General features: G+C 43.8%; 1 long non-coding RNA gene across 26 annotated transcripts in view; it reads left to right on the forward strand.

Annotated features, from left to right (window-relative positions):
• LOC307181269 overlaps positions 1-25,688 on the forward strand; it is a 1,277,915-nt gene that overhangs the window by 505,926 nt on the left and 746,301 nt on the right. For 12 of the 26 annotated variants that reach the window (XR_013826281.1, XR_013826282.1, XR_013826283.1 and 9 more), the window contains exon 2: positions 6,339-6,428. The exons of 6 other annotated variants lie outside the window; for them this stretch is intronic. This is a non-coding gene — a long non-coding RNA (uncharacterized lncRNA). Of the gene's footprint in view, positions 1-6,338; positions 6,429-18,979; positions 19,055-20,548; positions 20,635-23,720; positions 23,802-25,296; positions 25,383-25,688 lie in introns of those variants that run through there. 8 more of the 26 variants (XR_013826266.1, XR_013826267.1, XR_013826274.1 and 5 more) reach the window with 6 other exon arrangements.

Genomic DNA, 25,688 nt, shown 5'->3' on the forward strand with positions numbered 1-25,688 from the left:
TTTTCTGTGTGACTTATTTCAGTTAGAATCATCCTACCTGAATCCACTCATTATGCTGCTACGGGCCTGATGACATAGATTTCATTGCTGAGTGATACTGCATTGTACGTAAGTACCAGAAGTTCTTTATCCATTTTTCACTTTCTGTGATATTGAACTTGTACGGTAAATGAGGTTCTTGTAAACAGAGGCGTCCCAAACTTTGGGGTGGCTGTGTCTTTTTGATTTTAATTTCCCTAAGCTATAGGACCATAAGTGGAAGTGCCCTAGGCTCTGTAGCTTTGTTTTTTAGATATTTCAGGAAACATCATACACTTCTCCCGAGTGTCTGTTGGCAATTTCCATCTCGCCCATCAGCATAACAAGGCTCCCAGTTCTCCATGGCCTGTCCTGCCTTTCTGGATTTTACGCTTTTTTCAGGTGGACCGTTTGACCGAGGGGAAGTGAGACTTCATTGTAGTGCAGATTTCTTTGCAAGCTTGCTTGGTTGGCCAAAAAGGGTGTATGCGTTTTTAACTGAATATATTCAGGAAAAAACGCATACGCCCTTTTTGCCCAAGTGCATCATTGTGGACGCTCTGCCTCTTTTCCTATGCTTTCAATGCAATTCCAGTCTACCTCCAGAAATCGGTTTCCTGCAATTCTGCCCCGCTTTCAAGTCCTCTTGGCAGCCTTACTTCAGTATATTTTTGGACGATAGCTGCCATTTATAACTCTGCAGGTTTGTGAATTACAGTGCCCCTGAGCTCCTTTCTTCAACTCGCTTTCTTTTGAGCTGGCCGCAACACCGCAGAATGGCTTCAGGCCCTAATCTTGTCCGGCACGGCACGCTGAGCCTTTGGTTATTTCCTCTTCCTGGTGGGAAATGAGAGTTAAATTTGCCCGTCCAGACACCTCCAGCTAGTCTCTCATTGGTTCTCGCTATTCCTGTTCATCTTCCGCAGAAATTGCAAACTGGGCCAAACAGGAGGTTAAAGGGACTGACTCTCCAAGTCGGGAGAGTGTTAGTAAAGCGTCTGGAAAGTTGCACCCAAGTACCAGGGGAGGAACACTGAGACATATTTGAACATGTCTCCCGTTCACACGGTTGATCATACTCTGGGTTCCACATGCATGTTTTAGCTGAAGGAAGAATACCTTAAACCTGGAGAGTTGAGACCCGTGGAATGGGTACCATGCAATATGACTTCAAAGGGTCTTCATTTGCTCACCGAACCTCTCCAATCCTATCACTGCTGCGTTTATGCCCCTGTACACACGCTTGATTCTCTTTCGGAGACATAGCAATCCATAGGTTTTAAGATACTTACTAGTCAGGTACATTCTTAGGCGTTTAATATGCGGTGTTGAGTCCATTTCGTTGAGCAAGGAGTAGCTCTTGTCTATTCCATATTTGGCTTAAGGAACTTTATCTGTGCTCATTTCGATCTCTGGTTTTATGCAGCTCCCCAACTCACCATTCCCCTTAAGCAAGCATAAGTTGGTTTTCTAAATTTGAGACCCTGTTCTGTTCTGTAATTCAGTTCCTGTGTAGCCAAGTTTACATTCCGTGTATTAGTGATATCTTATGATGTTTCTTTTTCTGTGTGACTTATTTCAGTTAGAATCATCGTACCTGAATCCACTCATTGTGCTGCTAAGGGCCTGATGACATAGATTTCATTGCTGAGTGATACTGCATTGTACGTAAGTACCACAAGTTCTTTATCCATTTTTCACTTTCTGCGATGTTGAACTTGTACTGTAAACGAGGTTCTTGTAAACAGAGGCGTCCCAAATTTTGGGGTGGCTGTGTCTTTTTGATTTTAATTTCCCTAAGCTATGGGACCATAAGTGGAAGTGCCCTAGGCTCTGTTGCTTTGTTTTTTAGATGTTTCAGGAAACACCATACACTTCTCCCGAGTGTCTGTTGGCAATTTACATCCCGCCCATCAGCATAACAAGGCTCCCAGTTCTCCATGGCCTGTCCTGCCTTTCTGGATTTTACACTTTTTTCAGATGGCCGTTTTGACCGGGTGGAAGTGAGACTTCATTGTAGTGCAGGTTTCCTTTGCAAGCTTGCTTGGTTGGCCAAAAAGGGCGTATGCGTTTTTTCCTGAATATATTCAGGAAAAAACGCATACGCCCTTTTTGGCCAAGTGCATCATTGTGGACGTTCTGCCTCTTTTCCTATGCTTTCAATGCAATTCCAGTCTACCTCCTGAAATCGGTTTCCTGCAATTCTGCCCCGCTTTCAAGTCCTCTTGACAGCCTTACTTCAGTATATTTTTGGACGATAGCTGTCATTTATAACTCTGCAGGTTTGTGAATTACAGTGCCCCTGAGCTCCTTTCTTCAACTCGCTTTCTTGTGAGCTGGCCGCAACACCGCAGGATGGCTTCAGGCCCTAATCTGGTTCCGGCACGGCACGCTGAGCCTTTGGTTAATTCCTCTTCCTGGTGGGAAATGAGAGTTAAATTTGCCCGTCCAGACACCTCCAGCTAGTCTCTCATTGGTTCTCGCTATTCCTGTTCATCTTCCGCAGAAATTGCAAACTGGGCCAAACAGGAGGTTAAAGGGACTGACTCTCCAAGTCGGGAGAGTGTTAGTAAAGCGTCTGGAATGTTGCACCCGAGTACCAGGGTACGAAAACTGAGACATGTTTGAACATGTCTCCCGATCACATGGTTGATCATACTCTAGGTTCCACATGCATGATTTAGCTGAAGGAAGAATACCTTAAACCTGGGTAGTAGAAAACCGTGTAATGGGTACCATGCAATATGACTTCAAAGGGTCTTCATTTGCTCACCAAACCTCTCCAATCCTATCACTGCTGCGTTTATGCCCCTGTACACATGCTTGATTCTCTTTTGGAGACATAGCAATCCATAGGTTTTAAGATACTTACTAGTCAGGTACATTCTTAGGCGTTTAATATGCGGTGTTGAGTCCATTTCGTTGAGCAAGGAGTAGCTCTTGTCTATTCCATATTTGGCTTAAGGAACTTTATCTGTGCTCATTTCGATCTCTGGTTTTATGCAGCACCCCAACTCACCTTTACCCTTAATTAAGCATAAGTTGGTTTTCTAAATCTGAGACCCTGTTCTGTTCTGTAATTCATTTCCTGTGTAGCCAAGTTTATTGCGTGTATTACCGATATCTTATGATGTTTCTTTTTCTGTGTGACTTTTTTCAGTTAGAATCATCATACCTGAATCCACTCATTGTGCTGCTAAGGGCCTGATGACATAGATTTCATTGCTGAGTGATATTGCTTTGTAAGTAAATACCACATCTTCTTTATCCATTTTTCACTTTCTGCGATGTTGAACTTGTACTGTAAACGAGGTTCTTGTAAACAGAGGCGTCCCAAACTTTGGGGTGGCTGTGTCTTTTTGATTTTAATTTCCCTAAGCTATAGGACCATAAGTGGAAGTGCCCTAGGCTCTGTTGCTTTGTTTTTTAGATGTTTCAGGAAACACCATACACTTCTGCGGAGTGTCTGTTGGCAATTTACATCCCGCCCATCAGCATAACAAGGCTCCCAGTTCTACATGGCCTGTCCTGCCTTTCTGGATTTTACACTTTTTTCAGATGGCCCTTTTGACCGGGGGGAAGTGAGACTTCATTGTAGTGCAGATTTCCTTTGCAAGCTTGCTTGGTTGGCCAAAAAGGGCGTATGCGTTTTTTCCTGAATATATTTAGGAAAAAACGCATACGCCCTTTTTGGCCAAGTGCATCATTGTGGACGTTCTGCCTCTTTTCCTATGCTTTCAATGCAATTCCAGTCTACCTCCTGAAATCGGTTTCCTGCAATTCTGCCCCGCTTTCAAGTCCTCTTGGCAGCCTTACTTCAGTATATTTTTGGATGATAGCTGTCATTTATAACTCTGCAGGTTTGTGAATAACAGTGCCCCTGAGCTCCTTTCTTCAACTCGCTTTCTTTTGAGCTGGCCGCAACACCGCAGGATGGCTTCAGGCCCTAATCTGGTTCCAGCACGGCACGCTGAGCCTTTGGTTAATTCCTCTTCCTGGTGGGAAATGAGAGTTAAATTTGCCCGTCCAGACACCTCCAGCTAGTCTGTCATTGGTTCTCGCTATTCCTGTTCATCTTCTGCAGAAATTGGAAACTGGGCCAAACAGGAGGTTAAAGGGACTGACTCTCCAAGTCGGGAGAGTGTTAGTAAAGCGTCTGGAATGTTGCACCCGAGTACCAGGGTACGAAATCTGAGACATGTTTGAACACGTCTCCCGATCACATGGTTGATCATACTCTAGGTTCCACATGCATGTTTTAGCTGAAGGAAGAATACCTTAAACCTGGGTAGGTGAAACCCGTGGAATGGGTACCATGCAATATGACTTCAAAGGGTCTTCATTTGCTCACCGAACCTCTCCAATCCTATCACTGCTGCGTTTATGCCCCTGTACACACGCTTGATTCTCTTTTGGAGACATAGCAATCCATAGGTTTTAAGATACTTACTAGTCAGGTACATTCTTAGGCGTTTAATATGCGGTGTTGAGTCCATTTCGTTGAGCAAGGAGTAGCTCTTGTCTATTCCATATTTGGCTTAAGGAACTTTATCTGTGCTCATTTCAATCTCTGGTTTTATGCAGCTCCCCAACTCACCTTTCCCCTTAAGCAAGCATAAGTTGGTTTTCTAAATTTGAGGCCCTGTTCTGTTCTGTAATTCAGTTCCTGTGTAGCCAAGTTTACATTCCGTGTATTACTGATATCTTATGATGTTTCTTTTTCTGTGTGACTTATTTCAGTTAGAATCATCGTACCTGAATCCACTCATTGTGCTGCTAAGGGCCTGATGACATAGATTTCATTGCTGAGTGATACTGCATTGTACGTAAGTACCACAAGTTCTTTATCCATTTTTCACTTTCTGCGATGTTGAACTTGTGCGGTAAACGAGGTTCTTGTAAACAGAGGCGTCCCAAACTTTGGGGTGGCTGTGTCTTTTTAATTTTAATTTCCCTAAGCTATAGGACCATAAGTGGAAGTGACCTTGGCTCTGTTGCTTTGTTTTTTAGATGTTTCAGGAAACACCATACACTTCTCCCGAGTGTCTGTTGGCAATTTACATCCCGCCCATCAACATAACAAGGCTCCCAGTTCTCCATGGCCTGTCCTGCCTTTCTGGATTTTACACTTTTTTCAGATGGCCCTTTTGACCGGGGGGAAGTGAGACTTCATTGTACTGCAGATTTCCTTTGCAAGTTTGCTTGGTTGGCCAAAAAGGGCGTATGCGTTTTTTCCTGAATATATTCAGGAAAAAACGCATACGCCCTTTTTGGCCAAGTGCATCATTGTGGACGTTCTGCCTCTTTTCCTATGCTTTCAATGCAATTCCAGTCTACCTCCTGAAATCGGTTTCCTGCAATTCTGCCCCGCTTTCAAGTCCTCTTGGCAGCCTTACTTCAGTATATTTTTGGACGATAGCTGTCATTTATAACTCTGCAGGTTTGTGAATTACAGTGCCCCTGAGCTCCTTTCTTCAACTCGCTTTCTTGTGAGCTGGCCGCAACACCGCAGGATGGCTTCAGGCCCTAATCTGATCCCGGCACGGCACGCTGAGCCTTTGGTTAATTCCTCTTCCTGGTGGGAAATGAGAGTTAAATTTACACGTCCAGACACCTCCAGCTAGTCTCTCATTGTTTCTCGCTATTCCTGTTCATCTTCCGCAGAAATTGCAAACTGGGCCAAACAGGAGGTTAAAGGGACTGACTCTCCAAGTGGGGAGAGTGTTAGTAAAGCGTCTGGAATGTTGCACCCGAGTATCAGGGTACGAAAACTGAGACATATTTGAACACGTCTCCCGATCACATGGTTGATCATACTCTAGGTTCCACATGCATGATTTAGCTGAAGGAAGAATACCTTAAACCTGGAGAGTTGAGACCCGTGGAATGGGTACCATGCAATATGACTTCAAAGGGTCTTCATTTGCTCACCGAACCTCTCCAATCCTATCAATGCTGCGTTTATGCCCCTGTACACATGCTTGATTCTCTTTTGGAGACATAGCAATCCATAGGTTTTAAGATACTTACTAGTCAGGTACATTCTTAGGCGTTTAATATGGGGTGTTGAGTCCATTTCGTTGAGCAAGGAGTAGCTCTTGTCTATTCCATATTTGGCTTAAGGAACTTTATCTGTGCTCATTTCAATCTCTGGTTTTATGCAGCTCCCCAACTCACCTTTCCCCTTAAGCAAGCATAAGTTGGTTTTCTAAATTTGAGACCCTGTTCTGTTTTGGAATTCAGTTCCTGTGTAGCCAAGTTTACATTCCGTGTATTAGTGATATCTTATGATGTTTCTTTTTCTGTGTGACTTTTTTCAGTTAGAATCATTGTACCTGAATCCACTCATTATGCTGCTAAGGGCCTGATGACATAGATTTCATTGCTGAGTGATACTGAATTGTACATAAGTACCACAAGTTCTTTATCCATTTTTCACTTTCTGTGATATTGAACTTGTACGGTAAACGAGGTTCTTGTAAACAGAGGCGTCCCAAACTTTGGGGTGGCTGTGTCTTTTTGATTTTAATTTCCCTAAGCTATAGGACCATAAGTGGAAGTGCCCTAGGCTCTGTTGCTTTGTTTTTTAGATGTTTCAGGAAACACCATACACTTCTCCTGTGTGTGTGTTGGCAATTTACATCCTGCCCATCAGCATAACAAGGCTCCCAGTTCTCCATGGCCTGTCCTGCCTTTCTGGATTTTACACTTTTTTCAGATGGCTCTTTTGACCGGGGGGAAGTGAGACTTCATTGTAGTGCAGATTTCCTTTGCAAACTTGCTTGGTTGGCCAAAAAGGGCGTATGCGTTTTTTTCTGGAATATATTCAGGAAAAAACGCATACGCCCTTTTTGGCCAAGTGCATAATTGTGGACTTTCTGCCTCTTTTCCTATGCTTTCAATGCAATTCCAGTCTACCTCCTGAAATCGGTTTCCTGCAATTCTGCCCCGCTTTCAAGTCCTCTTGGCAGCCTTACTTCAGTATATTTTTGGACGATAGCTGTCATTTATAACTCTGCAGGTTTGTGAATTACAGTGCCCCTGAGCTCCTTTCTTCAACTCGCTTTCTTTTGAGCTGACCTCAACACCGCAGGATGTCTTCAGGCCCTAATCTGGTTCCGGCACGGCACGCTGAGCCTTTGGTTATTTGCTCTTCCTGGTGGGAAATGTGAGTTAAATTTGCCCGTCCAGACACCTCCAGCTAGTCTCTCATTGGTTCTCCCTATTCCTGTTCATCTTCCGCAGAAATTGCAAACTGGGCCAAACAGGAGGTTAAAGGCGCTGACTCTCCAAGTGGGGAGAGTGTTAGTAAAGCGTCTGGAATGTTGCACCGAAGTACCAGGCGAGGAAAACTGAGACATATTTGAACACGTCTCCCGATCACATGGTTGATCATACTCTAGGTTCCACATGCATGTTTTAGCTGAAGGAAGAATACCTTAAACCTGGGTAGTTGAAACCCGTGGAATGGGTACCATGCAATATGACTTCAAAGGGTCTTCATTTGCTCACCGAACCTCTCCAATCCTAACACTGCTGCGTTTATGCCCCTGTACACACGTTTGATTCTCTTTTGGAGACATAGCAATCCATAGGTTTTAAGATAGTTACTAGTCAGGTACATTCTTATGCGTTTAATATGGGGTGCTGAGTGCATTTCGTTGAGCAAGAAGTAGCTCTTGTCTATTCCATATTTGGCTTAAGGAACTTTATCTGTGCTCATTTCAATCTCTGGTTTTATGCAGCACCCCAACTCACCTTTCCCCTTAAGCAAGCATAAGTTGGTTTTCTAAATTTGAGACCCTGTTCTGTTCTGTAATTCAGTTCCTGTGTAGCCAAGTTTACATTCCGTGTATTAGTGATATCTTATGATGTTTCTTTTTCTGTGTGACTTATTTCAGTTAGAATCATCATACCTGAATCCATTCATTGTGCTGCTAAGGGCCTGATGACATAGATTTCATTGCTGAGTGATACTGCATTGTACGTAAGTACCACAAGTTCTTTATCCATTTTTCACTTTCTGTGATATTGAACTTGTACGGTAAACGAGGTTCTTGTAAACAGAGGCGTCCCAAACTTTGGGGTGGCTGTGTCTTTTTGATTTTAATTTCCCTAAGCTATAGGACCATAAGTGGAAGTGCCCTAGGCTCTGTTGCTTTGTTTTTTAGATGTTTCAGGAAACACCATACACTTCTCCCGAGTGTCTGTTGGCAATTTACATCCCGCCCATCAGCATAACAAGGCTCCCAGTTCTCCATGGCCTGTCCTGCCTTTCTGGATTTTACACTTTTTTCAGATGGCCCTTTTGATCGGGGGGAAGTGAGACTTCATTGTAGTGCAGATTTCCTTTGCAAGCTTGCTTGGTTGGCCAAAAAGGGCCTATGCGTTTTTTCCTGAATATATTCAGGAAAAAACGCATAGGCCCTTTTTGGCCAAGTGCATCATTGTGGACGTTCTGCCTCTTTTCCTATGCTTTCAATGCAATTCCAGTCTACCTCCTGAAATCGGTTTCCTGCAATTCTGCCCCGCTTTCAAGTCCTCTTGGCAGCCTTACTTCAGTATATTTTTGGACGATAGCTGTCATTTATAACTCTGCAGGTTTGTGAATTACAGTGCCCCTGAGCTCCTTTCTTCAACTCGCTTTCTTGTGACCTGGCCGCAACACCGCAGGATGGCTTCAGGCCCTAATCTGATCCCGGCACGGCACGCTGAGCCTTTGGTTAATTCCTCTTCCTGGTGGGAAATGAGAGTTAAATTTACACGTCCAGACACCTCCAGCTAGTCTCTCATTGTTTCTCGCTATTCCTGTTCATCTTCCGCAGAAATTGCAAACTGGGCCAAACAGGAGGTTAAAGGGACTGACTCTCCAAGTCGGGAGAGTGTTAGTAAAGCGTCTGGAATGTTGCACCCGAGTACCAGGGTACGAAAACTGAGACATATTTGAACACGTCTCCCGATCACATGGTTGATCATACTCTAGGTTCCACATGCATGTTTTAGCTGAAGGAAGAATACCTTAAACCTGGGTAGTTGAAACCCGTGGAATGGGTACCATGCAATATGACTTCAAAGGGTCTTCATTTGATCACCGAACCTCTCCAATCCTATCACTGCTGCGTTTATGTCCCTGTACACATGCTTGATTCTCTTTTGGAGACATAGCAATCCATAGGTTTTAAGATACTTACTAGTCAGGTACATTCTTAGGCGTTTAATATGCGGTGTTGAGTCCATTTCATTGAGCAAGGAGTAGCTCTTGTCTATTCCATATTTGGCTTAAGGAACTTTATCTGTGCTCATTTCAATCTCTGGTTTTATGCAACACCCCAACTCACCTTTCCCCTTAAGCAAGCATAAGTTGGTTTTCTAAATTTGAGACACTGTTCTGTTCTGTAATTCAGTTCCTTTGTAGCCAGGTTTACATTCCGTGTATTACTGATATCTTATGATGATTCTTTTTCTGTGTGACTTATTTCAGTTAGAATCATCATACCTGAATCCACTCATTGTGCTGCTAAGTGCCTGATGACATAGAGTTCATGGCTGAGTGATATTGCTTTGTAAGTAAATACCACAACTTCTTTATCCATTTTTCACTTTCTGCGATGTTGAACTTGTACGGTAAACGAGGTTCTTGTAAACAGAGGCGTCCCAAACTTTGGGGTGGCTGTGTCTTTTTGATTTTAATTTCCCTAAGCTATAGGACCATAAGTGGAAGTACCCTATGCTCTGTTGCTTTGTTTTTTAGATGTTTCAGGAAACACCATACACTTCTCCTGAGTGTGTGTTGGCAATTTACATCCCGCCCATCAGCATAACAAGGCTCCCAGTTCTCCATGGCCTTTCCTGCCTTTCTGGATTTTACACTTTTTTCAGATGGCCCTTTTGACTGGGGGAAAGTGAGACTTCATTGTAGTGCAGATTTCCTTTGCAAGCTTGCTTGGTTGGCCAAAAAGGGCGTATGCGTTTTTTCCTGAATATATTCAGGAAAAAACGCAAACGCCCTTTTTGGCCAAGTGCATCATTGTGGACGTTCTGCCTCTTTTCCTATGCTTTCAATGCAATTCCAGTCTACCTCCTGAAATCGGTTTCCTGCAATTCTGCCCCGCTTTCAAGTCCTCTTGGCAGCCTTACTTTAGTCTATTTTTGGACGATAGCTGTCATTTATAACTCTGCAGGTTTGTGAATTACAGTGACCTTCAGCTCCTTTCTTCAACTCGCTTTCTTGTGAGCTGGCCGCAACACCACAGGATGGCTTCAGGCCCTAATCTGGTTCCGGCGTGGCACGGTGAGCCGTTAGTTACTTCCTCTTCCTGGTGGGAAATGAGAGTTAAATTTGCCCGTCCAGACACCTCCAGCTAGTCTCTCATTGGTTCTCCCTATTCCTGTTCATCTTCCGCAGAAATTGCAAACTGGGCCAAAGAGGAGGTTAAAGGGACTGACTCTCCAAGTGGTGAGAGTGTTAGTAAAGCGTCTGGAATGTTGCACCCGAGTACAGGGGAGGAAAACTGAGACATATTTGAACACGTCTCCCGATCACATGGTTGATCATACTCTAGGTTCCACATGCATGTTTTAGCTGAAGGAAGAATACCTTAAACCTGGGTAGTTGAAACCCGTGGAATGGGTACCATGCAATATGACTTCAAAGGGTCTTCATTTGCTCACCGAACCTCTCCAATCCTATCACTGCTGCGTTTATGTCCCTGTACACATGCTTGATTCCCTTTCGGAGACATAGCAATCCATAGGTTTTAAGATACTTACTAGTCAGGTACATTCTTAGGCGTTTAATATGGGGTGTTGAGTCCATTTCGTTGAGCAAGGAGTAGCTCTTGTCTATTCCATATTTGGCTTAAGGAACTTTATCTGTGCTCATTTCAATCTCTGGTTTTATGCAGCACCCCAACTCACCTTTTCCCTTAAGCAAGCATAAGTTGGTTTTCTAAATTTGAGACCTTGTTATGTTTTGTAATTCAGTTCCTGTGTAGCCAAGTTTACATTCCGTGTATTAGTGATATCTTATGATGTTTCTTTTTCTGTGTTACTTATTTCAGTTAGAATCATCGTACCTGAATCCACTCATTGTGCTCCTAAGGGCCTGATGACATAGATTTCATTGCTGAGTGATATTGCTTTGTAAGTAAATACCACAACTTCTTTATCCATTTTTCACTTTCTGCGATGTTGAACTTGTACTGTAAACGAGGTTCTTGTAAACAGAGCCGTCCCAAACTTTGGGATGGCTGTGTCTTTTTGAATTTAATTTCCCTAAGCTATAGGACCCTAAGTGGAAGTGCCCTAGGCTCTGTTGCTTTGTTTTTTAGATGTTTCAGGAAACACCATACACTTCTCCCCAGTGTCTGTTGGCAATTTACATCCCGCCCATCAGCATAACAAGGCTCCCAGTTCTCCATGGCCTGTCCAGCCTTTCTGGATTTTACACTTTTTTCAGATGGCCCTTTTGACCGGGGGGAAGTGAGACTTCATTGTAGTGCAGATTTCCTTTGCAAGCTTGCTTGGTTGGCCAAAAAGTGCTTATGCGTTTTTTCCTGAATATATTCAGGAAAAAACGCATACGCCCTTTTTGGCCAAGTGCATCATTGTGGACGCTCTGCCCCCTTTCCTATGCTTTCAATGCAATTCCAGTCTACCTCCTGAAATCGGTTTCCTGCAATTCTGCCCCGCTTTCAAGTCCTCTTGGCAGCCTTACTTCAGTATATTTTTGGACGATAGCTGTCATTTATAACTCTGCAGGTTTGTGAATTACAGTGTCCCTGAGATCCTTTCTTCAACTCGCTTTCTTGTGACCTGGCCACAACACCGCAGGATGGCTTCAGGCCCTAATCTGGTTCCGGCACGGCACGCTGAGCCTTTGGTTAATTCCTCTTCCTGGTGGGAAATGAGAGTTAAATTTGCCCGTCCAGACACCTCCAGCTAGTCTCTCTTTGGTTCTCGCTATTCCTGTTCATCTTCCGCAGAAATTGCAAACTGGGCCAAACAGGAGGTTAAAGGCGCTGACTCTCCAAGGGGGAGAGTGTTAGTAAAGCGTCTGGAATGTTGCACCCGAGTACCAGGGGAGGAAAACTGAAACATATTTGAACACGTCTCCCGTTCCCATGGTTCATCGTACTCTGGGTTCCTCATGCATGTTTTAGCTGAAGGAAGAATACCTTAAACCTGGAGAGTTGAGACCCGTGGAATGGGTACCATGCAATATGACTTCAAAGGTCTTCATTTGCTCACCGAACTTCTCCAATCCTATCACTGCTGCGTTTATGTCCCTGTACACACGCTTGATTCTCTTTTGGAGACATAGCAATCCATAGGTTTTAAGATACTTACTAGTCAGGTACATTCTTAGGCGTTTAATATGGGGTGTTGAGTCCATTTCGTTGAGCAAGGAGTAGCTCTTGTCTATTCCATATTTGGCTTAAGGAACTTTATCTGTGCTCATTTCAATCTCTGGTTTTATGCAGCACCCCAACTCACCTTTCCCCTTAAGCAAGCATAAGTTGGTTTTCTAAATTTGAGACCCTGTTCTGTTTTGGAATTCAGTTCCTGTGTAGCCAAGTTTACATTCCGTGTATTAGTGATATCTTATGATGTTTCTTTTTCTGTGTGACTTATTTCAGTTAGAATCATCGTACCTGAATCCACTCATTATGCTGCTACGAGCCTGATGACATAGATTTCATGCTGAGTGATACTGCATTGTACGTAAGTACCACAGGTTCTTTATCCGTTTTTCACTTTCTGTGATATTGAACTTGTACGGTAAACGATGTTCTTGTAAACAGAGCTGTCCCAAACTTTGGGGTGGCTGTGTCTTTTTGATTTTAATTTCCCTAAGCTATAGGACCATAAGTGGAAGTGCCCTAGGCTCTGTTGCTTTGTTTTTTAGATGTTTCAGGAAACACCATACACTTCTCCCGAGTGTCTGTTGGCAATTTACATCCCGCCCATCAGCATAACAAGGCTCCCAGTTCTGCATGGCCTGTCGTGCCTTTCTGGATTTTACACTTTTTTCAGATGGCCCTTTTGACCGGGTGGAAGTGAGACTTCATTGTAGTGCAGCTTTCCTTTGCAAGTTTGCTTGGTTGGCCAAAAAGGGCGTATGCGTTTTTTCCTGAATATATTCAGGAAAAAACGCATACGCCCTTTTTGGCCAAGTGCATCATTGTGGACGTTCTGCCTCTTTTCCTATGCTTTCAATGCAATTCCAGTCTACCTCCTGAAATCGGTTTCCTGCAATTCTGCCCCGCTTTCAAGTCCTCTTGGCAGCCTTACTTCAGTCTATTTTTGGACGATAGCTGTCATTTATAACTCTGCAGGTTTGTGAATTACAGTGACCTTCAGCTCCTTTCTTCAACTCGCTTTCTTGTGAGCTGGCCGCAACACCACAGGATGGCTTCAGGCCCTAATCTGGTTCCGGCGTGGCACGGTGAGCCGTTAGTTACTTCCTCTTCCTGGTGGGAAATGAGAGTTAAATTTGCCCGTCCAGACACCTCCAGCTAGTCTCTCATTGGTTCTCCCTATTCCTGTTCATCTTCCACAGAAATTGCAAACTGGGCCATCAGGAGGTTAAAGGCGCTGACTCTCCAAGGGGGAGAGTGTTAGTAAAGCGTCTGGAATGTTGCACCCGAGTACCAGGGGAGGAAAACTGAAACATATTTGAACACGTCTCCCGTTCCCATGGTTCATCGTACTCTGGGTTCCACATGCATGTTTTAGCTGAAGGAAGAATACCTTAAACCTGGAGAGTTGAGACCCGTGGAATGGGTACCATGCAATATGACTTCAATGGTCTTCATTTGCTCACCGAACCTCTCCAATCCTATCACTGCTGCGTTTATGTCCCTGTACACACGCTTGATTCTCTTTTGGAGACATAGCAATCCATAGGTTTGAAGATACTTACTAGTCAGGTACATTCTTAGGCGTTTAATATGGGGTGTTGAGTCCATTTCGTTGAGCAAGGAATAGCTCTTGTCTATTCCATATTTGGCTTAAGGAACTTTATCTGTGCTCATTTCAATCTCTGGTTTTATGCAGCACCCCAACTCACCTTTCCCCTTAAGCAAGCATAAGTTGGTTTTCTAAATTTGAGACCCTGTTCTGTTCTGTAATTCAGTTCCTGTGTAGCCAAGTTTACATTCCGTGTATTACTGATATCTTATGATGTTTCTTTTTCTGTGTGACTTATTTCAGTTAGAATCATCGTACCTGAATCCACTCATTATGCTGCTACGGGCCTGATGACATAGATTTCATTGCTGAGTGATACTTCATTGTACGTAAGTACCACAAGTTCTTTATCCATTTTTCACTTTCTGTGATATTGAACTTGTACGGTAAACGAGGTTCTTGTAAACAGAGCCGTTCCAAACTTTGGGGTGGCTGTGCCTTTTGGATTTTTATTTCCCTAATCTATAGGACCATAAGTGAAAGTGCCCTAGGCTCTGTTGCTTTGTTTTTTAGATGTTTCAGGAAACACCATACACTTCTCCCGAGTGTCTCTTGGCAATTTACATCCCGCCCATCAGCATAACAAGGCTCCCAGTTCTCCATGGCCTGTCCTGCCTTTCTGGATTTTACACTTTTTTCAGATGGCCCTTTTGACCGGGGGGAAGTGAGACTTCATTGTAGTGCAGATTTCCTTTGCAAGCTTGCTTGGTTGGCCAAAAAGGGCGTATGCGTTTTTTCCTGAATATATTCAGGAAAAAACGCATACGCCCTTTTTGGCCAAGTGCATCATTGTGGACGCTCTGCCTCTTTTCCTATGCTTTCAATGCAATTCCAGTCTACCTCCTGAAATCGGTTTCCTGCAATTCTGCCCCGCTTTCAAGTCCTCTTGGCAGCCTTACTTCAGTCTATTTTTGGACGATAGCTGTCATTTATAACTCTGCAGGTTTCTGCATTACAGTGTCCCCGAGCTCCTTTCTTCAACTGGCTTTCTTGTGAGCTGGCCGCAACACCGCAGGATGGCTTCAGGCCCTAATCTGGTTCAGGCACGGCACACTGAGCCTTTGGTTAATTCCTCTTCCTGGTGGGAAATGAGAGTTAAATTTGCCCGTCCAGACACCTCCAGCTAGTCTCTCATTGGTTCTCCCTATTCCTGTTCATCTTCCACAGAAATTGCAAACTGGGCCAAACAGGAGGTTAAAGGCGCTGACTCTCCAAGTGGGGAGAGTGTTAGTAAAGTGTCTGGAATGTTGCACCCGAGTACCAGGGGAGGAAAACTGAGACATATTTGAACACATCTCCCGTTCCCATGGTTCATCGTACTCTGGGTTCCACATGCATGTTTTAGCTGAAGGAAGAATACCTTAAACCTGGAGAGTTGAGACCCGTGGAATGGGTACCATGCAATATGAATTCAAAGGTCTTCATTTGCTCACCGAACCTCTCCAATCCTATCACTGCTGCATTTATGTCCCTGTACACACGCTTGATTCTCTTTTGGAGACATAGCAATCCATAGGTTTTAAGATACTTACAAGTCAGGTACATTCTTAGGCGTTTAATATGGGGTGTTGAGTCCATTTCGTTGAGCAAGGAGTACCTCTTGTCTATTCCATAATGGCTTAAGGAAATTTATCTGTGCTCATTTCAATCTCTGGTTTTATGCAGCACCCCAACTCACCTTTCCCCTTAAGCAAGCATAAGTTGGTTTTCTAAATTTGAGACCCTGTTCTGTTTTGGAATTCAGTTCCTGTGTAGCCAAGTTTACATTCCGTGTATTAGTGATATCTTATGATGTTTCTTTTTCTGTGTGATTTATTTCAGTTAGAATCATCCTACCTGAATCCACTCATTATGCTGCTACGGGCCTGATGACATAGATTTCATTGCTGAGTGATACTGCATTGTACGTAAGTACCACAAGTTCTTTATCCATTTTTCACTTTCTGCGATGTTGAACTTGTACTGTAAACGAGGTTCTTGTAAACAGAGGCGTCCCAAACTTTGGGGTGGCTGTGTCTTTTTGATTTTAATTTCCCTAAGCTATAGGACCCTAAGTGGAAGTGCCCTAGGCTCTGTTGCTTTGTTTTTTAGATGTTTCAGGAAACACCATACACTTCTCCGGAGTGTCTGTTGGCAATTTACATCCCGCCCATCAGCATAACAAGGCTCCCAGTTCTCCATGGCCTGTCCTGCCTTTCTGGATTTTACACTTTTTTCAGATGCTCCTTTTGACCGGGGGGAAGTGCGACTTCATTGTAGTGCAGATTTCCTTTGCAAGTTTGCTTGGTTGGCCAAAAAGGGCGTATGCGTTTTTTCCTGAATATATTCAGGAAAAAACGCATACGCCCTTTTTGGCCAAGTGCATCATTGTGGACGCTCTGCCTCTTTTCCTATGCTTTCAATGCAATTCCAGTCTACCTCCTGAAATCGGTTTCCTGCAATTCTGCCCCGCTTTCAAGTCCTCTTGGCAGCCTTACTTCAGTATATTTTTGGACGATAGCTGTCATTTATAACTCTGCAGGTTTGTGCATTACAGTGCCCCTGAGCTCCTTTCTTCAACTCGCTTTCTTGTGAGCTGGCCGCAACACTGCAGGATGGCTTCAGGCCCTAATCTGGTTCCAGCACGGCACGCTGAGCCTTTGGTTAATTCCTCTTCCTGGTGGGAAATGAGAGTGAAATTTGCCCGTCCAGACACCTCCAGCTAGTCTCTCATTGGTTCTCGCTATTCCTGTTCATCTTCCGCAGAAATTGCAAACTGGGCCAAACAGGAGGTTAAAGGCGCTGACTCTCCAAGTGGGGAGAGTGTTAGTAAAGCGTCTGGAATGTTGCACACGAGTACCAGGGTATGAAAACTGAGACATATTTGAACACGTCTCCCGATCACATGGTTGATCATGCTTTAGGTTCCACATGCATGTTTTAGCTGAAGGAAGAATACCTTAAACCTGCAGAGTTGAAACCCGGGAATGGGTACCATGCAATGTGACTTCAAAGGGTTTTCATTTGCTCACCGAACCTCTCCAATCCTATCACTGCTGCGTTTATGCCCCTGTACACATGCTTGATTCTCTTTCGGAGACATAGCAATCCATAGGTTTTAAGATACTTACTAGTCAGGTACATTCTTAGGCGTTTAATATGCGGTGTTGAGTCCATTTCGTTGAGCAAGGAGTAGCTCTTGTCTATTCCATATTTGGCTTAAGGAACTTTATCTTTGCTCATTTCAATCTCTGGTTTTATGCAGCACCCCAACTCACCTTTCCCCTTAAGCAAGCATAAGTTGGTTTTCTAAATTTGAGACCCTGTTCTGTTTTGGAATCCAGTTCCTGTGTAGCCAAGTTTACATTCCGTGTATTACTGATATCTTATGATGTTTCTTTTTCTGTGTGACTAATTTCAGTTAGAATCATCGTACCTGAATCCACTCATTATGCTGCTACGGGCCTGATGACATAGATTTCATTGCTGAGTGATACTGCATTGTACGTAAGTACCACAATTTCTTTATCCATTTTTCACTTTCTGTGATATTGAACTTGTATGGTAAACGAGGTTCTTGTAAACAGAGGCCTCCCAAACTTTGGGGTGGCTGTGTCTTTTTGATTTTAATTTCCCTAAGCTATAGGACCATAAGTGGAAGTGCCCTAGGCTCTGTTGCTTTGTATTTTAGATGTTTCAGGAAACACCATACACTTCTCCTGAGTGTCTGTGTGCAATTTACATCCCGCCCATCAGCATAACAAGGCTCCCAGTTCTCCATGGCCTGTCCTGCCTTTCTGGATTTTACACTTTTTTCAGATGGTCCTTTTGACCGGGGGGAAGTGCGACTTCATTGTAGTGCAGATTTCCTTTGCAAGTTTGCTTGGTTGGCCAAAAAGGGCGTATGCGTTTTTTCCTGAATATATTCAGGAAAAAACGCATACGCCCTTTTTGGCCAAGTGCATCATTGTGGACGCTCTGCCTCTTTTCCTATGCTTTCAATGCAATTCCAGTCTACCTCCTGAAATCGGTTTCCTGCAATTCTGCCCCGCTTTCAAGTCCTCTTGGCAGCCTTACTTCAGTCTATTTTTGGACGATAGCTGTCATTTATAACTCTGCAGGTTTGTGAATTACAGTGCCCCTGAGCTCCTTTCTTCAACTCGCTTTCTTGTGAGCTGGCCGCAACACCGCAGGATGGCTTCAGGCCCTAATCTGGTTCCGGCACGGCATGCTGAGCCTTTGGTTAATTCCTCTTCCTGGTGGGAAATGAGAGTTAAATTTGCCCGTCCAGACACCTCCAGCTAGTCTCTCATTGGTTCTCGCTATTCCTGTTCATCTTCCGCAGAAATTGCAAACTGGGCCAAACAGGAGGTTAAAGGCGCTGACTCTCCAAGTGGGGAGAGTGTTAGTAAAGCGTCTGGAATGTTGCACACGAGTACCAGGGTATGAAAACTGAGACATATTTGAACACGTCTCCCGATCACATGGTTGATCATGCTTTAGGTTCCACATGCATGTTTTAGCTGAAGGAAGAATACCTTAAACCTGCAGAGTTGAAACCCGGGAATGGGTACCATGCAATGTGACTTCAAAGGGTTTTCATTTGCTCACCGAACCTCTCCAATCCTATCACTGCTGCGTTTATGCCCCTGTACACATGCTTGATTCTCTTTCGGAGACATAGCAATCCATAGGTTTTAAGATACTTACTAGTCAGGTACATTCTTAGGCGTTTAATATGCAGTGTTGAGTCCATTTCGTTGAGCAAGGAGTAGCTCTTGTCTATTCCATATTTGGCTTAAGGAACTTCATCTTTGCTCATTTCAATCTCTGGTTTTATGCAGCACCCCAACTCACCTTTCCCCTTAAGCAAGCATAAGTTGGTTTTCTAAATTTGAGACCCTGTTCTGTTCTGTAATTCAGTTCCTGTGTAGCCAAGTTTACATTCCGTGTATTAGTGATATCTTATGATGTTTCTTTTTCTGTGTGACTTATTTCAGTTAGAATCATCATACCTGAATCTACTCATTGTGCTGCTAAGGGCCTGATGACATAGATTTCATTGCTGAGTGATATTGCTTTGTAAGTAAATACCACAACTTCTTTATCCATTTTTCACTTTCTGGGATGTTGAACTTCTTCTGTAAACGAGGTTCTTGTAAACAGAGCCGTTCCAAACTTTGGGGTGGCTGTGTCTTTTTGATTTTAATTTCCCTAAGCTATAGGACCATAAGTGGAAGTGCCCTAGGCTCTGTTGCTTTGTTTTTTAGATGTTTCAGGAAACACCATACACTTCTCCCGAGTGTCTGTTGGCAATTTACATCCCGCCCATCAGCATAACAAGGCTCCCATTTCTCCATGGACTGTCCTGCCTTTCTGGATTTTACACTTTTTTCAGATGGCTCTTTTGAGCGGGGGGAAGTGAGACTTCATTGTAGTGCAGATTTCCTTTGCAAGCTTGCTTGGTTGGCCAAAAAGGGCGTATGCGTTTTTTCCTGAATATATTCAGGAAAAAACGCATACGCCCTTTTTGGCCAAGTGCATCATTGTGGACGCTCTGCCTCTTTTCCTATGCTTTCAATGCAATTCCAGTCTACCTCCTGAAATCGGTTTCCTGCAATTTTGCCCCGCTTTCAAGTCCTCTTGGCAGCCTTACTTCAGTATATTTTTGGACGATAGCTGTCTTTTATAACTCTGCAAGTTTGTGCATTACAGTGTCCCTGAGCTCCTTTCTTCAACTCGCTTTCTTGTGAGCTGGCCGCAACACCGCAGGATGGCTTCAGGCCCTAATCTGGTTCCGGCACGGCATCCTGAGCCTTTGGTTAATTCCTCTTCCCGGTCGGAAATGAGAGTTAAATTTGCCCGTCCAGACACCTCCAGCTAGTCTCTCATTGGTTCTCCCTATTCCTGTTCATCTTCCACAGAAATTGCAAACTGGGCCAAACAGGAGGTTAAAGGCGCTGACTCTCCAAGTGGGGAGAGTGTTAGTAAAGCGTCTGGAATGTTGCACCCGAGTACCAGGCGAGAAAAACTGAGACATATTTGAACACGTCTCCCGTTCACACGGTTGATCATACTCTGGGTTCCACATGCACGTTTTAGCTGAAGGAAGAATACCTTAAACCTGGAGAGTTGAAACCCGTGGAATGGGTACCATGAAATATTACTTCAAAGGGTCTTCATTTGCCTACCGATCCTCTCCAATCCTATCACTGCTGCATTTATGCCCCTGTACACACGCTTGATTCTCTTTTGGAGACATAGCAATCCATAGGTTTTAAGATATTTACTAGTCAGGTACATTCTTAGGCGTTTAATATGGGGTGTTGAGTCCATTTCGTTGAGCAAGGAGTAGCTCTTGTCTATTCCATATTTGGCTTAAGGAATTTTATCTGTGCTCATTTCAATTTCTGGTTTTATGCAGCACCCCAACTCACCTTTCCCCTTAAGCAAGCATAAGTTGGTTTTCTAAATTTGAGACCATGTTCTGTTTTGGAATTCAGTTCCTGTGTAGCCAAGTTTACATTCCGTGTATTACTGACATCTTATGATGTTTCTTTTTCTGTGTGACTTATTTCAGTTAGAATCATCGTACCTGAATCCACTCATTATGCTGCTACGGGCCTGATGACATAGATTTCATTGCTGTGTGATACTGCATTGTACGTAAGTACCACAAGTTCTTTATCCATTTTTCACTTTCTGTGATATTGAACTTGTACGGTAAACGAGGTTCTTGTAAACAGAGGCGTCCCAAACTTTGGGGTGGCTGTGTCTTTTTGATTTTAATTTCCCTAAACTATAGGACCATACGTGGAAGTGCCCTAGGCTCTGTTGCTTTGTTTTTTAGATGTTTCAGGAAACACCATACACTTCTCCGGAGTGTCTGTTGGCAATTTACATCCCGCCCATCAGCATAACAAGGCTCCCAGTTCTCCATGGCCTGTCCTGCCTTTCTGGATTTTACACTTTTTACAGATGGCCCTTTTGACCGGGGGGGAAGTGAGACTTCATTGTAGTGCAGATTTCATTTGCAAGCTTGCTTGGTTGGCCAAAAAGGGCGTATGCGTTTTTTCCTGAATATATTCAGGAAAAAACGCATACGCCCTTTTTGGCCAAGTGCATCATTGTGGACGTTCTGCCTCTTTTCCTATGCTTTCAATGCAATTCCAGTCTACCTCCTGAAATCGGTTACCTGCAATTTTGCCCGGCTTTCAAGTCCTCTTGGCAGCCTTACTTCAGTATATTTTTGGACGATAGCTGTCATTTATAACTCTGCAGGTTTGTGAATTACAGTGCCCCTGAGCTCCTTTCTTCAACTCGCTTTTTTGTGACCTGGCCGCAACACAGCAGGATGGCTTCAAGCCCTAATCTGGTTCCCGCACGGCACGCTGAGCCTTTGGTTAATTCCTCTTCCTGGTGGGAAATGAGAGTTAAATTTGCCCGTCCAGACACCTCCAGCTAGTCTCTCATTGGTTCTCGCTATCCCTGTTCATCTTCCGCAGCAATTGCAAACTGGGCCAAACAGGAGGTTAAAGGGACTGACTCTCCAAGTAGGGAGAGTGTTAGTAAAGCGCCTGGAATGTTGCACCCGAGTACCAGGGTACGAAAACTGAGACATATTTGAACAAGTCTCCCGATCACATGGTTGATCATGCTTTAGGTTCCACATGCATGTTTTAGCTGAAGGAAGAATACCTTAAACCTGGAGAGTTGAAACCCGTGGAATGGGTACCATGCAATATGACTTCAAAGGGTCTTCATTTGCTCACCGAACATCTCCAATCCTATCACTGCTGCGTTTATGCCCCTGTACACATGCTTGATTCTCTTTCGGAGACATAGCAATCCATAGGTTTTAAGATACTTACTAGTCAGGTACATTCTTAGGCGTTTAATATGCGGTGTTGAGTCCATTTCGTTGAGCAAGGAGTAGCTTTTGTCTATTCCATATTTGGCTTAAGGAAATTTATCTGTGCTCATTTCAATCTCTGGTTTTATGCAGCACCCCAACTCACCTTTCCCCTTAAGCAAGCATAAGTTGGTTTTCTAAATTTGAGACCCTGTTCTGTTTTGGAATTCAGTTCCTGTGTAGCCAAGTTTACATTCCGTGTATTACTGATATCTTATGATGTTTCTTTTTCTGTATGACTTATTTCAGTTAGAATCATCGTACCTGAATCCACTCATTATGCTGCTACGGGCCTGATGACATAGATTTCATTGCTGAGTGATACTGCATTGTACGTAAGTACCACAAGTTCTTTATCCATTTTTCACTTTCTGTGATATTGAACTTGTACGGTAAACGAGGTTCTTGTAAACGGAGGAGTCCCAAACTTTGGGGTGGCTGTGTCTTTTTTATTTTAATTTCCCTAAGCTATAGGACCATAAGTGGAAGTGCCCTAGACTCTGTTGCTTTGTTTTTTACATGTTTCAGGAAACACCATACACTCCTCCGGAGTGTCTGTCGGCAATTTACATCCAGCCCATCAGCATAACAAGGCTCCCAGTTCTCCATGGCCTGTCCTGCCTTTCTGGATTTTACACTTTTTTCAGATGGCCCTTTTGACCGGGGGGGGGGGGGAAGTGAGACTTCTTTGTAGTGCAGATTTCCTTTGCAAGCTTGCTTGGTTGGCCAAAAAGGGCGTATGCGGTTTTTCCTGAATATATTCAGGAAAAAACGCATACGCCCTTTTTGGCCAAGTGCATCATTGTGGATGTTCTGCCTCTTTTCCTATGCTTTCAATGCAATTCCAGTCTACCTCCTGAGATCGGTTTCCTGCAATTCTGCCCCGCTTTCAAGTCCTCTTGGCAGCCTTACTTCAGTATATTTTTGGACGATAGCTGTCATTTATAACTCTGCAGGTTTGTGAATTACAGTGCCCCTGAGCTCCTTTCTTCAACTCACTATCATTTGAGCTGGCCGCAACACCGCAGGATGGCTTCAGGCCCTAATCTGGTTCTGGCACGGCACGCTGAGCCTTTGGTTAATTCCTCTTCCTGGTGGGAAATGAGAGTTAAATTTGCCCGTCCAGACACCTCCAGCTAGTCTCTCATTGGTTCTCCCTATTCCTGTTCATCTTCCGCAGAAATTGCAAACTGGGCCAAACAGGAGTTTAAAGGCACTGACTCTCCAAGTGGGGAGAGTGTTAGTAAAGCGTCTGGAATGTTGCACCCGAGTACCAGGGTACGAAAACTGAGACATATTTGAACACGTCTCCCGATCACATGGTTGATCATACTCTAGGTTCCACATGCATGTTTTAGCTGAAGGAAGAATACCTTAAACCTGGAGAGTTGAGACCCGTGGAATAGGTACCATGCAATATGACTTCAAAGGGTCTTCATTTGCTCACCGAACCTCTCCAATCTTATCACTGCTGCGTTTATGCCCCTGTACATATGCTTGATTCTCTTTCGGAGACATAGCAATCCATAGGTTTTAAGGTACTTACTAGTCAGGTACATTCTTAGGCGTTTAATATGCGGTGTTGAGTCCATTTCGTTGAGCAAGGAGTAGCTCTTGTCTTTTCCATATTTGGCTTAAGGAACTTTATCTGTGCTCATTTCAATCTCTGGTTTTATGCAGCACCCCAACTCACCTTTCCCCTTAAGCAAGCATAAGTTGGTTTTCTAAATTTGAGACCCTGTTCTGTTCTGTAATTCTGTTCCTGTGTAGCCAAGTTTACATTCCGTGTATTACTGATATCTTATGATGTTTCTTTTTCTGTGTGACTTATTTCAGTTAGAATCATCATACCTGAATCCACTCACTGTCTGCTAAGGGCCTGATGACATAGATTTCATTGCTCAGTGATATTGCTTTGTAAGTAAATACCACAACTTCTTTATCCATTTTTCACTTTCTGCGATGTTGAACTTGTACTGTAAACGAGGTTCTTGTAAACAGAGGCGTCCCAAACATTGGGGTGGCTGTGTCTTTTTGATTTTAATTTCTCTAAACTATAGGACCATAAGCGGAAGTGCCCTAGGCTCTGTTGCTTTGTTTTTTAGATGTTTCAGGAAACACCATACACTTCTCCCAAGTGGTTCTTGGCAATTTACATCCCGCCCATCAGCATAACAAGGCTCCCAGTTCTCCATGGCCTGTCCTGCCTTTCTGGATTATACACTTTTTTCAGATGGCCCTTTTTACCGGGGGGAAGTGAGACTTCATTGTAGTGCAGATTTCCTTTGCAAGCTTGCTTGGTTGGCCAAAAAGGGCGTATGCGTTTTTTCCTGAATATATTCAGGAAAAAACGCATACGCCCTTTTTGGCCAAGTGCATCATTTGTGGACGTTCTGCCTCTTTTCCTATGCTTTCAATGCAATTCCAGTCTACCTCCTGAAATCGGGTTCCTGCAATTCTGCCCCACTTTCAAGTCCTCTTGGCAGCCTTACTTCAGTATATTTTTGGACGATAGCTGTCATTTATAACTCTGCAGGTTTGTGAATTACAGTGACCCTGAGCTCCTTTCTTCAACTCGCTTTCTTGTGAGCTGGCCGCAACACCGCAGGATGGCTTCAGGCCGTAATCTGGTTCCTGCACGGCACGCTGAGCCTTTGGTTATTTCCTCTTCCTGGTGGGAAATGAGAGTTAAATTTGCCCGTCCAGACACCTCCAGCTAGTCTCTCATTGGTTCTCCCTATTCCTGTTCATCTTCCGCTGAAATTTCAAACTGGGACAAACAGGAGGTTAAAGTGGCTGACTCTCCAAGTGGGGAGAGTGTTAGTAAAGCGTCTGGAATGTTGCACCCGAGTACCAGGGGAGGAAAACTGAGACATATTTGAACACGTCTCCCGATCACATGGTTGATCATACTCTAGGTTCCACATGCATGTTTTAGCTGAAGGAAGAATACCTTAAACCTGGAGAGTTGAAACCCGTGGAATGGGTACCATGCAATATGACTTCAAAGGGTCTTCATTTGTTCACCGAACCTCTCCAATCCTATCACTGCTGCGTTTATGCCCCTGTACACACGCTTGATTGTCTTTTGGAGATATAGCAATCCATAGGTTTTAAGATACTTACTAGTCAGGTACATTCTTAGGCGTTTAATATGGGGTGTTGAGTCCATTTCGTTGACCAAGGAGTAGCTCTTGTCTATTCCATATTTGGCTTAAGGAACTTTATCTGTGCTCATTTCAATCTCTGGTTTTATGCAGCACCCCAACTCACCTTTACCCTTAAGCAAGCATAAGTTGGTTTTCTAAATTTGAGACCCTGTTCTGTTCTGTAATTCAGTTCCTGTGTAGCCAAGTTTACATTCCCTGTATTACTGATATCTTATGATGTTTCTTTTTCTGTGTGACTTATTTCAGTTAGAATCATCGTACCTGAATCCACTCATTGTGCAGCTAAGGGCCTGATGACATAGATTTCATTGCTGAGTGATATTGCTTTGTAAGTAAATACCACAACTTCTTTATCCATTTCTCACTTTCTGCGATGTTGAAGTTGTACTGTAAACGAGGTTCTTGTAAATAGAGGCGTCCCAAACTTTGGGGTGGCTGTGTCTTTTTGATTTTAATTTCCCTAAGCTATAGGACCATAAGTGGAAGTGCCCTAGGCTCTGTTGCTTTGTTTTTTAGATGTTTCAGGAAACACCATACACTTCTCCCGAGTGTCTGTTGGCAATTTACATCCCGCCCATCAGCATAACAAGGCTCCCAGTTCTCCATGGCCTGTCCTGCCTTTCTGGATTTTACACTTT

This window comes from Stenella coeruleoalba (genome assembly GCF_951394435.1).
Source record: "Stenella coeruleoalba genome assembly, contig: scaffold_62, whole genome shotgun sequence".
In the NCBI taxonomy this organism is placed as follows: Eukaryota; Metazoa; Chordata; class Mammalia; order Artiodactyla; family Delphinidae; genus Stenella; species Stenella coeruleoalba.